The sequence below is a fragment of the Bos taurus genome, chromosome 3, assembly GCF_002263795.3.
Source record: "Bos taurus isolate L1 Dominette 01449 registration number 42190680 breed Hereford chromosome 3, ARS-UCD2.0, whole genome shotgun sequence".
Lineage (NCBI taxonomy): Eukaryota > Metazoa > Chordata > Mammalia > Artiodactyla > Bovidae > Bos > Bos taurus.
In genome coordinates, this window is record NC_037330.1 from 13154818 (window position 1) to 13166886 (window position 12069).

Consider the following 12069-nt stretch of genomic DNA (forward strand, 5'->3'; position numbering starts at 1 on the left):
AAGTGAGGCCTTGAGTTAGATCTCAAGCCAGGGCCAGTATTTCAATAGGCTGACTTAGGAATGGGGAAAGACCACTCCTGGGGGATGAAGGAGCTTGAACTAAGACCCAGAGAGAAGATTGGGAAGGAAGTCGAATCTGCTGCTATGCGGGGTTCAGGGGAGAAGAGTGATGGTGTCTTGTGTGTCAAGAATCCCCTACATACGATTTTCACATTTAACACTTCTGAAATTGGGATACATCTTTGAATCAATTTTATACTTACTAGTATAAAAATGTTCATGTTTACAAACATCCAACAGATGTAGATTTAATAATATACGGTAGCTACTATTACTATTAATTGTAAGAAAACAAGAGAGGTTACCCTTGATGAGAGTGGCTGCGGGAAACAAAGGTGGAAAGGGTATTGACTTTCTCTTTAAACATTTGTTTGGATTTTTAACAACATAGGTATATTATATGAGCTTTGTCATCAGGACTGTCTTCCACAGAGAATATAACACAAAGTGTTCTCTTTGTGTCACAGTTTTATTGAAAATTAAACCCATAAATGTTAGATTGTTTTCAAATAGGTATTATTTGATGAATATTTGTGTTAGGCACTGGTGATACAGTATTTCATTTGATCCTTACCATAGCTTGATGAGCTCTGTCCTGTTCGTATCCACGCTGGACTCGTGAGAGATCAGAAGCCAGGGTCACACAGCAGGGAAGACAGGAGCCCAGCTGTGAGTGTGGAGGGCAAGAACAAGGTGGGAGGTGCCCTACAAGTTCCAAAGTGCTGTGCGTCCTTCACCTCAGGCTGTCTCCAAACTGACCTGAGAGGCAGGAGTGAGATGACTCACATTCTACAGAAAAAACCAATAAAGCAAAGCAAAACCTGCTCCTAGTGGTAATGAAGTGGGGATGACAGGGATAGACAGAGATGTAATGGGGAAAGCCAGTTGTTGTCACTGTTGACTTGGGGTCTTTGCTCAATTCTTCAAAATAGATCCACTTCCAAGGATCAAAATAGTCTCTCTAGAGCTGGATATTTCCCCCGGAATGAGCCCCAGCCCCAGAAAGGCCCCTGGGCCTCATCTGCCCTGCCTCAGGCAACCTGCCTTCACTTCTCAGAATCTGTCTCAAGAGGCGAATCAGAGCCTCCACCTCCTCTCTGAGACTGACTCACCGCATAAGTCTCTTATCTGGATCAAGAACTCAGATGTGAGGCACAGAATTCTCAAGGGTCCCTCATACCCCTTGGTACCCAGCTATTTTTCTAAATATTTTAACTTTCTTTTCAAGTTCAAAGGATTCATTAACAAAGTAAAATGCTTATTACAAATAAGCAATTTTGATATTTGATAGAGAATTATCTAACTCACTTCCAAAATACAGTCACTAAAAGAATAGAGAAATAGAAACAGTAGAGGAGAGTAACAGCACATACATCACCTAACTGGGTAGACACTTCCAGACTCAAGCATTGCTGGGAAGTCCCGTGTAACAGCAATCTGGAGTCCCAGTTGGGGAAAAGTCCTGGGCAGAGCATCCACTCCCTGAGTGAGAATTCAAATTGCCATTCTGAGAGTTCCTGCTTACAAAACCAGGCCACAAACTGACAGCATCATCGGTTTGTGACAAATTCCTGCTCTAGTTTCAAGTTAATCTTTTTATAATTCTATTTGTTTTATCTTTCAAGTCAAAGGATTTTGTTAAGTCCCAGGCAGGGTTGGCCAAACCACCTCCAGAGGCTCAAGAATTCCAAGAATTCCAAGAACTTATTTATTGTGCCATGGCTTGTCCTCACAAGTAGGCACATAATCAGGGCACTGTCCAGGCAAGTCAGAAGCAAAGTCAGAAGGCCTGTTCTGCTTTCTTGTCTCTGAAACCTGTATAAGACTACTGCCATTTAATTTCTCTAGTACCACCCCTGTCCCAGCACTGGAAATGGTCAGTTTTCAGTCCAATCCCAAAGAAAGGCAATGCCAAAGAGTCCTCAAACTACCGCACAACTGCAGTCATCTCTCAAGCTAGTAATGCTCAGATTCTCCAAGCCAGTCTTCAGCAATAAGTGAACTACGAACTTCCAGATGTTCAAGCTTGTTTTAGAAAAGGCAGAGGAACCAGAGATCAAATTGCCAACGCCCGCTGCATCATGGAAAAAGCAAGAGAGTTCCAGAAAAACATCTATTTCTGCTTTATTGAATATGTCAAAGCCTTTGACTGTGTGGATCACAACAAATGGTGGAAAATTCTGAAAGCGATGGGAATACCACACCACTTGACCTGCCTCTTGAGAAATCTGTGTGCAGGTTAGGAAGCAGCAGTAGAACTGGACATGGAAGAACAGAGTGGTTCCAAATAGGGAAAGGAGTACATCAAGGCTGTATATTGTCACCCTGCTTATTTAACTTACATGCAGAATATATTATGAGGAACCATGCGTGGATGAAGCCCAAGCTGGAATCAAGATTGCCAGCAAAAATATTAATAACCTCAGATATGCAGATGACACCACCCTTATGGCAGAAAGCAAAGAAGAACTAAAGAGCTTCTTGATGAAAGTGAAACAGGAGAATGAAAATGTTGGCTTAAAACTCAATATTCAGAAAAGTAAGATCATGGCATCTGGTCCCATCATTTCATTGCAAATAGATGGAGTAACAGTGGAAACAGTGACAGACTTTATTTTTGGGGGCTCCAAAATCACTGCAGATGGTGATTGCAGCCATGAAATTAAAAGATGCTTACTCCTTGGAAGAAAAGTTATGAGTTGTATCCGACTCCTTTTGACCCCGTGGACTGTAGCCTACCAGGCTCCTCTGTCCATAGGATTCTCCAGGCAAGAATACTGGACTGTGCTGCCATTTCCTTCTCCAATACCAACCTGCTGCTGCTAAGTTGCTTCAGTCGTGTCCAACTCTGTGGGACCCCATAGACGGCAGCCCACCAGGCTCCTGATCTACCTAAACAGCATTAAAAAGCAGAGACATTACTTTGCCAACAAGGTCCATCTAGTCAAGGCTATGGTTTTTCCAGTAGTTATGTATGGATGTGAGAGTTGGACTATAAAGAAAGCTGAGTACCAGCTATTTAAAAGAATGCATTTGAATCAGTTCTAATGAAGTGGATGAAACTGGAGCCTATTATACAGAGTCAAGTAAATCAGAAAGAAAAACACCAATACAGTATATGAACACACATATATGGAATGTAGCAGAGGAAGCAATGGCAACCCACTCCAGTACTCTTGCCTGGACAATCCCATGAATGGGGGAGCCTGGTAGGCTGCAGTCCATGGGGTCGCTAAGAGTTGGACACGACTGAGCGACTTCATTTTCACTTTTCACTTTCATGCCTTCGAGAAGGAAATGGCAACCCACTCCAGTGTTCTTGCCTGGAGAATCCCAGGAATGGGGAAGCCTGGTAGGCTGCCGTCTATGGGGTCGCACAGAGTCAGACATGACTAAAGCGACTTAGCAGCAGCAGCAGCATCATGGAATTTAGAAAGATGGTAATGATGACCCTATATGTGAGACAGCAAGAGACATAGGTGTAAAGAACAGACTTTTGGACTCTGTGGGAGAAGGTGAGGGTGGGATGATTTGAGAGAATAACACTGAAACATGTATATTACCATATGTGAAATAGATCGCCAGTCCAGGTTCCATGCATGAGACAGGGTGCTCAGGGCTGGTGCACTGGGATGACTCTGAGGGAAGGGATGGGGAGGGAGGTGGGAGGGGGGGTTCAAAAAGGGGAACACATGTACACCCATGGCTCATTCATGCCAATGTATGGCAAAACCCACTATAATATTATAAAGTAATTAGCCTCCAATTAAAATAAATTAATTTTTTTTAAAGCTGAGCATTGAAGGATTGATGTTTTTGAACTGTGGTGTTGGAGAAGACTCTTGAGAGTTCCTTGGACTGCAAGGAGATCCAGCCAGTCCATATTGAAGGAAATCAGTCCTGAATATTCATTGGAAGGATTGAAGTTGAAGCTGAAACTCCAATACTTTGGCCACCTAATACGAAGAACTGACTCATTGGCAAAAACCCTGATGTTGGGAGAGATTGAGGACAGGAGAAGGGGATGACAGAGGATGAGATGGTTGGATGGCATCTCCGACTCAATGGACATGAGTTTGAGTTGGTGATAGACAAGGAGGCCTGGCGTGCTGCAGTCCATGGGGTTGCAAAAAGTTGGACACGATTGAACCACTGAACTGAACTAAACTGAACTGAACCCCTGCCCCAGGACTATACTGTCTCTCACAAGGATCTAAATCCCACTCCAAGTAATTCTCACCACCATAATCATAAATATCAACCCTCCTATGTAGGTATCCCACTATGACTTCTCACCTGGGTTCATATTATCCAGGGACCTGACCCCTAATTGCTGAATCCTCAGCCACATTTTTACATTTGAATTGATGCTCCACAAATCAGTGTGCCCCTCTCCATAGTTCTAATCACTACTATATCACCCTGAGGTTCCCATGAAGGATGAATATTGTGTCCCCCCAAAATTCATATGTGGAAATCCTAACCCCAGTTGGAATGTGCTAGGAAGTGGGTCTTGGAAAGACAGTTACTTTAAAATGAGGTCATGAGGGTAGAACTCCCAGGATGGAGTTAGTGTCCTTATAAGGAGAGAGAGAGATATCAGACCTGTCCTTAAGGAGACAGCAAGGCAGGAAGAAGTCCTTTGCCAGCAAGGACATCAAGCAGCACCATGATCTTGAACTTCACAGGTTCTAGAATTATAAGGAATCGAATTTGTATTGTTTAAGTCATATAATCTATGGTACCTTGTAATAAAACTCTGAGAAAACCAAGACAGTCTGGAAGAAACAAAGCAAAATCTCCATGGCCCATTGGCGTGACCTGCAAGCAGCACCTAAACCTCCAAAGCATCTGCCTCCCTGCCCACCTGCAGCACCTGGGTGTCAGTACCACCTGGCGGAAGATGATCAAACTGTCCTAGATAGTTCCTGAAAGGATGTCTTCCAACATCAGGTAGCCCACAAACATGTAATGAGTGTCAGATGTGTGAAGCACCACTGGGATGCAAATACAGGTGGCAAAGTCAATGTACTAGAGGAGTCCAAAGTCTAGTGGGTGAGCTGGAAGCACAAACCAATTTAGTGCCGATTGTATGTGCTATAGTAGAGGCTCTTAAGCATTTTCTTTCAACAAGAAGAACAAAATAAAGTATTTGAGGACTGAAAGAATACAGAAAAGCCTTTCAGAGGAGGAGTGCAGGAGGACCTGCAAAGATCAGGTGGACCTGGCCACCAGGAGGAGAAGGGGCTGCAGGAATGAGAAGAGATATAGCTCCAAAGTCTGTGGCTGTGTCTCCCTTCCTGACAGAGGCCAAGACAGGTGTGAACTGGAGGCAATTGGTCCAACACGCTGTGAGCTTCAGTTTTCTGAGTCTGCATGTGAGTACTCTAGGGATGTGAGAAATGGCCAAAGCAATGAACTTGGAGTTAATTTAAGAAGAAAAAAAGTCAGCTTCTTAGACATCAAAATTTACCAGGAATACAAGAGTCTGAGAGAGAAGGATGAAGGGGGAGTAAGTGAGCCCATTATCTGCCTAGGTGTTCTCCAGATCCCTCCTCACATGTCTCCAGGTGTTCAAGTAAGGTTGGGGGTCTCAGGATAGAGAATAGCATCAAAGAGGACTGAGGAGTGGAGAACTGACTCTCTCCACAGCCCCTTCCAACTGTACAACTCAGTGTGTGGAGGGCTGGTGTGAATGGGGGGGAGGGTGGGTCACAGGGACAGGCCCTAAGAGGATGGACTTAGGTCTGACAGCCTGACAGCCACCCAGTTCCCAGAGGTTCTTATTGCCAAGGCTGCCTCCTCCCACCACCCCTGACCTAACCCCATGAAACCTACTTCATGCCTGTGCCAGCAAGGCCAAGATCAAGGACCTGTGCAGGCTCAGGACAGGAGACAGCAACTGCTGGCGAAGTGCCAGGTGTGCCTCTCACGCCTGCACACAGGACTTCATCCACAGATTCACTGAGCATCAGCTGAGCATTGCCCAGGTCTCCTAGAAAGCCAGAAGCAGAACTGAACCCTCTGGAGCTCATTCTGGCTTTCTGGGACATTATCCGAACTGGTATTGTGGGTTTCTTCTTCTCTTGGGAGAGTCTGCACCCACCCTCATGAGTTCCATCTATCCCAGGGCAGAGGCTTACAAATGTCCCACATCTCAACTTCCTGGCACTGGGCTGCCTGCACTCCCAGAAGACTATTATAATTTGCTTGTACCTAACTCGGACTCTTGAGGTCACTGATATGCCTGTCCCCTCGCCATCAAGGCTGCCCTCACCCATTGCTCTGTAAAAAGGGAGAATGACCTGGAAGCAAGGTCTTTGCTCTGGAGCATGGCTCCAATCTGTGCATCCAGCAAGTCACTGAGGCCCAGCCACTCCTTTTCATGGGATGATGAGAGAGCTGGGTTCACTTCGTATCCTCCCTTTGACAACTTCTCTAGGTAAGTTTTTTTGATAAACTCTATTCCATAATCATATGAATTTTCAGGAACTCTGAGACCTGACTTACAGTAGTGGCAATGACAAAAACAAAAAAAAACAAAAACCCTCTTTGAAAAATGGCATAAGATTACAGAACTGAGTAGTGGAGACACAACAGTGATTTTCTTAAAGCCAGAAAATCAAAGGCACCAGGGCTATTTCTTCAGACCCTACCCCACCCACCACTGCCCCTCCTCAGCCAGGCAGCTTCTCTGCTTCCCCACCACCCCTGCTTCCCACCCTGACATATTCATCTGGTTCCACTTTTCAGATTTTTTTCTCTTGCCTCAACTTCTTTGAAAAAATGTCCCCAAAGCCTGAATAATCACTTCCTCTGGAATACAGATTGAACCATCCCCATTTGTTATTTAAAGATCCACCTTCTGAAATGTGAAGCAGCACCATCTTGTCAAAGAAGGGTCTTTTTGAAGAAGGAGGGATGGCAGACAGAGGGGTGGGCTCCTCCTGGATTGACTTCATCTTGTTCCTGGAGGAAAATCCTAAGGAACCCTCATTCTCTCTATGTGAGACAGAGAGAATAAAACACTGGCGCTGAGACTGCTCTGTCCTTGGTGGCCAGTGGGAGAGAATCTGGATTCAGGATGCTGGTAAGAGGGGTGGTAGCAGAAAGGGAAGCAGATCAGTACTAGAGATGGGAGTTGGGAGAATCCTGTTTCAGAAATGGAGCAGGGCTCATGTCATACAGCGCAGTAGAGAATGACACTGTATTAAGTGCCCACCATGTGCAGAGCACTATGCTAGGAGCTTATTTATGTTTTCCCAAACAATCCCTGCAACTCAGCAGTTCTACTCCTTACTACCGGGTCTACAGAAATGCATGCACCTGTCTCCAGGGCACACAAGAGAAAGGCTACTGTAATGTTGAGTGAAAGAAGCCAGAGAGGTAAGAACAGAAACTATGTGGCTTCTCTTGTGTGAATCCCTTCAAATGGCAAAGTAAATAACCATGCTTGTAGATGTCTACAGAGGTGGTCAAATAATGGAGAAAAACAAGGAAGTACTTTTCTCTGGGGAAGGGGGACTTGTGATTTGTAAGGGATGCTTGGAGACTCCTGGGATGCAGGGGTGTTCCATCTCATGACCCATGGTGTTTATATTGAGCGGTGGTGGTTTAGTTGGTAAGTCAGACATCATCCTTGCAACCCCACAGACTGTAGCTGGCCAGACTCCTCTGCCCATGGGATTCTCCAGGCAAGAACACTGGAGTGGGCTACCATTTCCTCCTCCAGGGGATCTTCTCAACCCAGGGATTGAACCTGTGTCTCCTTAGTCTCCTGCATTGCAGGCAAATTCTTACAGCTTAGCCACTGGGGAAGCCCCATCTCTTCTTGTATTTTATTCCTATTTTGGTTAGAGAGGCCACATAGGAGCATGCCATGCACTCAAAACTTCACCCAGAGGCTGTAAACCTGGGAAAACATTCGTTCAGTTCCCCATGTTTTCCTCTGCAAATCTGAAGTAATTGCATTTCTTGTTTTGTGACCTAATCCTTCTTGTCCTTTGGTCTCAATTATATAATCTACTCTGTTTATCCATATTCTTAAATTTACAACATTTCTTTCTGGTGGGTGAAACAACTACTTTTTGTGGGTAAATATGTTATGGAAACACATTCACATTTTTCATTCATCGTAAACACTGAAACAGTGGCTCACATTTTAAAATATAAAAGTGAGATGGGTGGAGGACTTAATAGGTGCTTATCTTCAGTATTTACCATCCCCAGGACCATTTTACTTTTTATTGAAAATATAATGTCATGCAGGAGTGTCCCTGGAATTCTGGTCTGCTAGAAAAACCAACATATTCATAATGAAAGAAATAGTTCATATTTAAGGAGTTCAAATTAAAATAGGTATTTTTGTCAAATATCTATTGGGGATTTCACTAGTGGCATGAACAAGTCTTTTTAAATCTAGAGACTCCTAAAATAGATAAATATCCCCCATTGTAAAAAGCTTGCAGGTATATATAAGTGCAGCTATTTCTGGTGTTATTTAGATAATAAGTAAAGAAGATGAAACTCAGACATAACTCTCAAATCTTAAATACTTGGCTCTTCCAGGACAGGAAACTATGGTACCAGCACATCTAAGGAAGGTTTATATTGATAACATGAAAGGCATTGGTCAGCACAGAAGCAGGTTAGTATGTGTCCTCAGGATAAGGGTTATCAGCAATCTGACCTCCAGGGAAGTGTGTCTAATCTGGTACGAAGTTTCCAGATACAGGGAAAATAGCTGCTTCCTGACCATCGCACAGTTTATGCTGAGTGAGCACCCTTGCTTTTAGGGGAGGACTTTGTTCATGAGAAGGTGATGCTCAGGTCCATGATTAGCCACCTGTCCCCAGACAGGGAGTCTTTTATTATTAATGAAAGCTTGCATTGTATACCATTGTATATCTCACATTGTATATCATTGTTGACATAATTTTTTCAACATCAATGTGCATCAAGAGTCTAAAAGTTTTGAATATTGTAAGAAGAGAGTTTTCAGACTTGAATCACTGAAGGTGCTGTGCTTAGTTGCTCAGTCATGTCCAGCTCGTTGCAACCCCATGAACTGTTACCTGCCAGTCTTCTCTGACCATGGAATTTTCCAGGCAAGAAAACTGGAGTCAGTTGCTATGCCTTCCTCCAGGGGAATTCCCCAAACTAGGGAATGAACTCACATCTCTTGCATCTCCTGCATTGGCAGACAGATTCTTTACAACTGAGCCACCTGGGAACCCTGTTGAAGTCAGGGTTCAGTTCAGTTCAGTCACTCAGTCATGTCCAACTCTTTGTGACGCCATGAACCGCAGCATGCCAGGCCTCCCTGTCCATCACCAACTCCCGGAGTTTACCCAAACTCATGTTCATCGAGTCAGTGATGCCATCCAACCATCTCATCCTCTGCTGTCCCCTTCTCCTCCTGCCCTCAATCTTTCCCATCATCAGGGTCTGTTCAAATGAGTTAGCTCTTCTCATCAGGTGGCCAAAGTATTGGAGTTTCAGCTTCAACATCAGTCCTTCCAATGAACACCCAGGACCGATCTCCTTTAGGATGGACTGGTTGGGTCTCCTTGCAGTGCAAGGGGCTCACCCATAAACTGAGGCGGGGCAGGAGCTCTCACAGTAGGTGGGCGCAAGCAAGGGCTGAGCGCAGTCACTCCACCCGGGGAGCATCTCAGGTTTAAGAGGCGATGTAGTTGGCATGACTGATGGGATGGATGTTAAGACTAAGATTAAAAGACCCTGTGAAAACTAGAAGATTCCCTAGGAGGACAGTTCACTGACCCAAGGATGAGGGCAAGGTCCAACATCCTCCAGCTCACAGACAGTGAGAGTCCCAGGGCCCTGCTCGGAGACCAGTTGAGACTTCTCAGGCCAACAGCCTTTGCAGGTCTGGATTGTAGCTGGAGATTCAGGCCTGTTCATGACTCACTGAGAGCAAGGGAGGTGACTGTGGTTTACCAAGGGCTACTCAGATGCTGCAGAGATACAGCTACAAGACCTGTGTTCCTTTGCCTGGGCTGATGTGAGAGAGGTGAGGGGCAGCCCTGGGAAAGGCCTGGTCCTCCCTTCTTGTGGCTTCTCAGGGTCTGAAACCATCTTAGTGTGGGAGAGTCACTGCACTGAGAGGAACCTGGATCCAAAAAGAAAACTGGCAGCAGGTCGGGGGTGGGGAGGGCATCGGAGGCCTGGTCCTATTCCTGATTTTGTCAGGTACTGACTTTCCAGACCCTGGGCTTATCCATTAATACCTTTGGAGCCTCAGTTTCCCCATCTGTAAAATGGAAGGTAATCATATTTTTACCCATCTGTATCTCACAGGTGAAAGAATTTCATACTTTAGATATGTAGGAGGCATTGATGGTGATTTCACTGACTGACTATAGATCATAGGAAACACTTGTTATGTTGATTTAGCAGGAATAGATTAAGCAATGTCCTCATTTATCCATATCAAACTTCTCCCCTCCTTAACCCTTTAGAACTAAACCCTAGCAGAGCTCCTATTTCATTGTCATGGACTGCTACTGCTAAGTCACTTCAGTCATGTCCGACTCTGTGCGACCCCATAGATGGCAGCCCACCTGGCTCCACTGTCCCTGGGACTCTCCAGGCAAGAACACTGGAATGGGTTGCCATTTCCTTCTCCAATGCATGAAAGTGAAAAGTGAAAGTGAAGTTGCTCAGTTGTGTCCGACTCTTAGCGACCCCATGGACCACAGCCCACCAGGCTCCTCCATCCATGGGATTTTCCAGGCAAGAGTACTGGAGTGGGGTACCATTGCCTTCTCCAATTATCATAGACACAGAAGAGCATTTCCTTAACCTGAGCACAGGACCTGTCATCACTCATGGTCTCTCTGAGACTCAGCCTCACAAAGTGGAGATATTTCCAGTTGTCATAGAGAACAATGTAGCTGTTTTATGTGTCTTTTCCTACTATGGGAAATAAGCTAACAGCCTGTTCAGATCCTAATGGCTTTAAAATCTACTTGAATCAGAGATTTCATATTCTTTCTTTAGATTCTCTTGCCTTCAACTGTCTTTGATGTGATTTATTTTATCTTAAATTCTTTAGCTGCAGACTACTCATACTCTTTAGCAGAATTTAGGGGAAAAAGATACACTAAACGGTGTATTTTAGGTCAAGGATTTTTTGGGTAGAGCTGAAGAAACAGTTTGGACTTTCCTTGGACCTTCTCTTGGACTACAAGATTAAACCAGTCAATCCTAAAGGAAATTAGTCCTGAATATTCATTGGAAGGACTGATGCTGAAGCTGAAACTCCAATACTTTGGCCACCTGATGTAAAGAACTGACTCATTTGAAAAGACCCTGCTGCTGGGAAAGATTGAAGGCAGAAGGGGACGACAAAGGATGAGATGATTGGATTTCATTATCGACTCTATGGACATGAGTTTGAGCAAACTCTGGGAGTTGGTGATGGACAGGCAAGCCTGGCATGCTGCAGTCCACAAAGAGTCAGACATGAATGAGTGACCAAATTGAACTGAGGAAACAAATTTAAGCCCGAGATTCCAGAAATGACATCTGGAGTCACACCGCAGAATAGGGTTGCTGAAAGAGCTGCTGCCTTTGCTGTGAACAGAAACCCACAAGATGCCTGCTGTAATCATGCTCTCTCTCAGCATTCTGTGCCATCAAAATAGATGCCCTGCATCCAGCCTAGACCCAAATATAGCTCTGTCTCAAATAAAAGTCTGTGAGCATAGAAACAGTGGTGGAACCGTATCCATAATATTTGGAAAATGTGATTTGAACTTTTCATCACTGCAGTGTAAAAAGGTGTACAAGCTCAGGAATGCCTTGGGTTTTGGATTAACCAGTTCCAACTACAAATTTTGTCCTCAGAGATCTATTTTATACTTTTTTACCTCTCTCTTGGTTTTTTCAGAATGCGAGTTACCCGAAACCTTCTGTAATTATCCCACTTTACTGTCTCATACTCCCCCTACTTCTTCTCCATCCTTCATTAATCCTCCACACTTG

At 44.6% G+C, this 12069-nt stretch overlaps 1 long non-coding RNA gene across 1 annotated transcript; it reads right to left on the reverse strand.

The window, feature by feature from the left end:
* Positions 1-496: 496 nt before the first annotated feature.
* On the reverse strand, positions 497-1942 carry LOC132344984 (uncharacterized). The gene is made up of 2 exons (XR_009494083.1): positions 1434-1942; positions 497-819 (listed from the first exon to the last, which is right to left on the reverse strand). It is a non-coding gene; the product is annotated as an uncharacterized lncRNA (long non-coding RNA).
* Positions 1943-12069: the final 10127 nt, after the last annotated feature.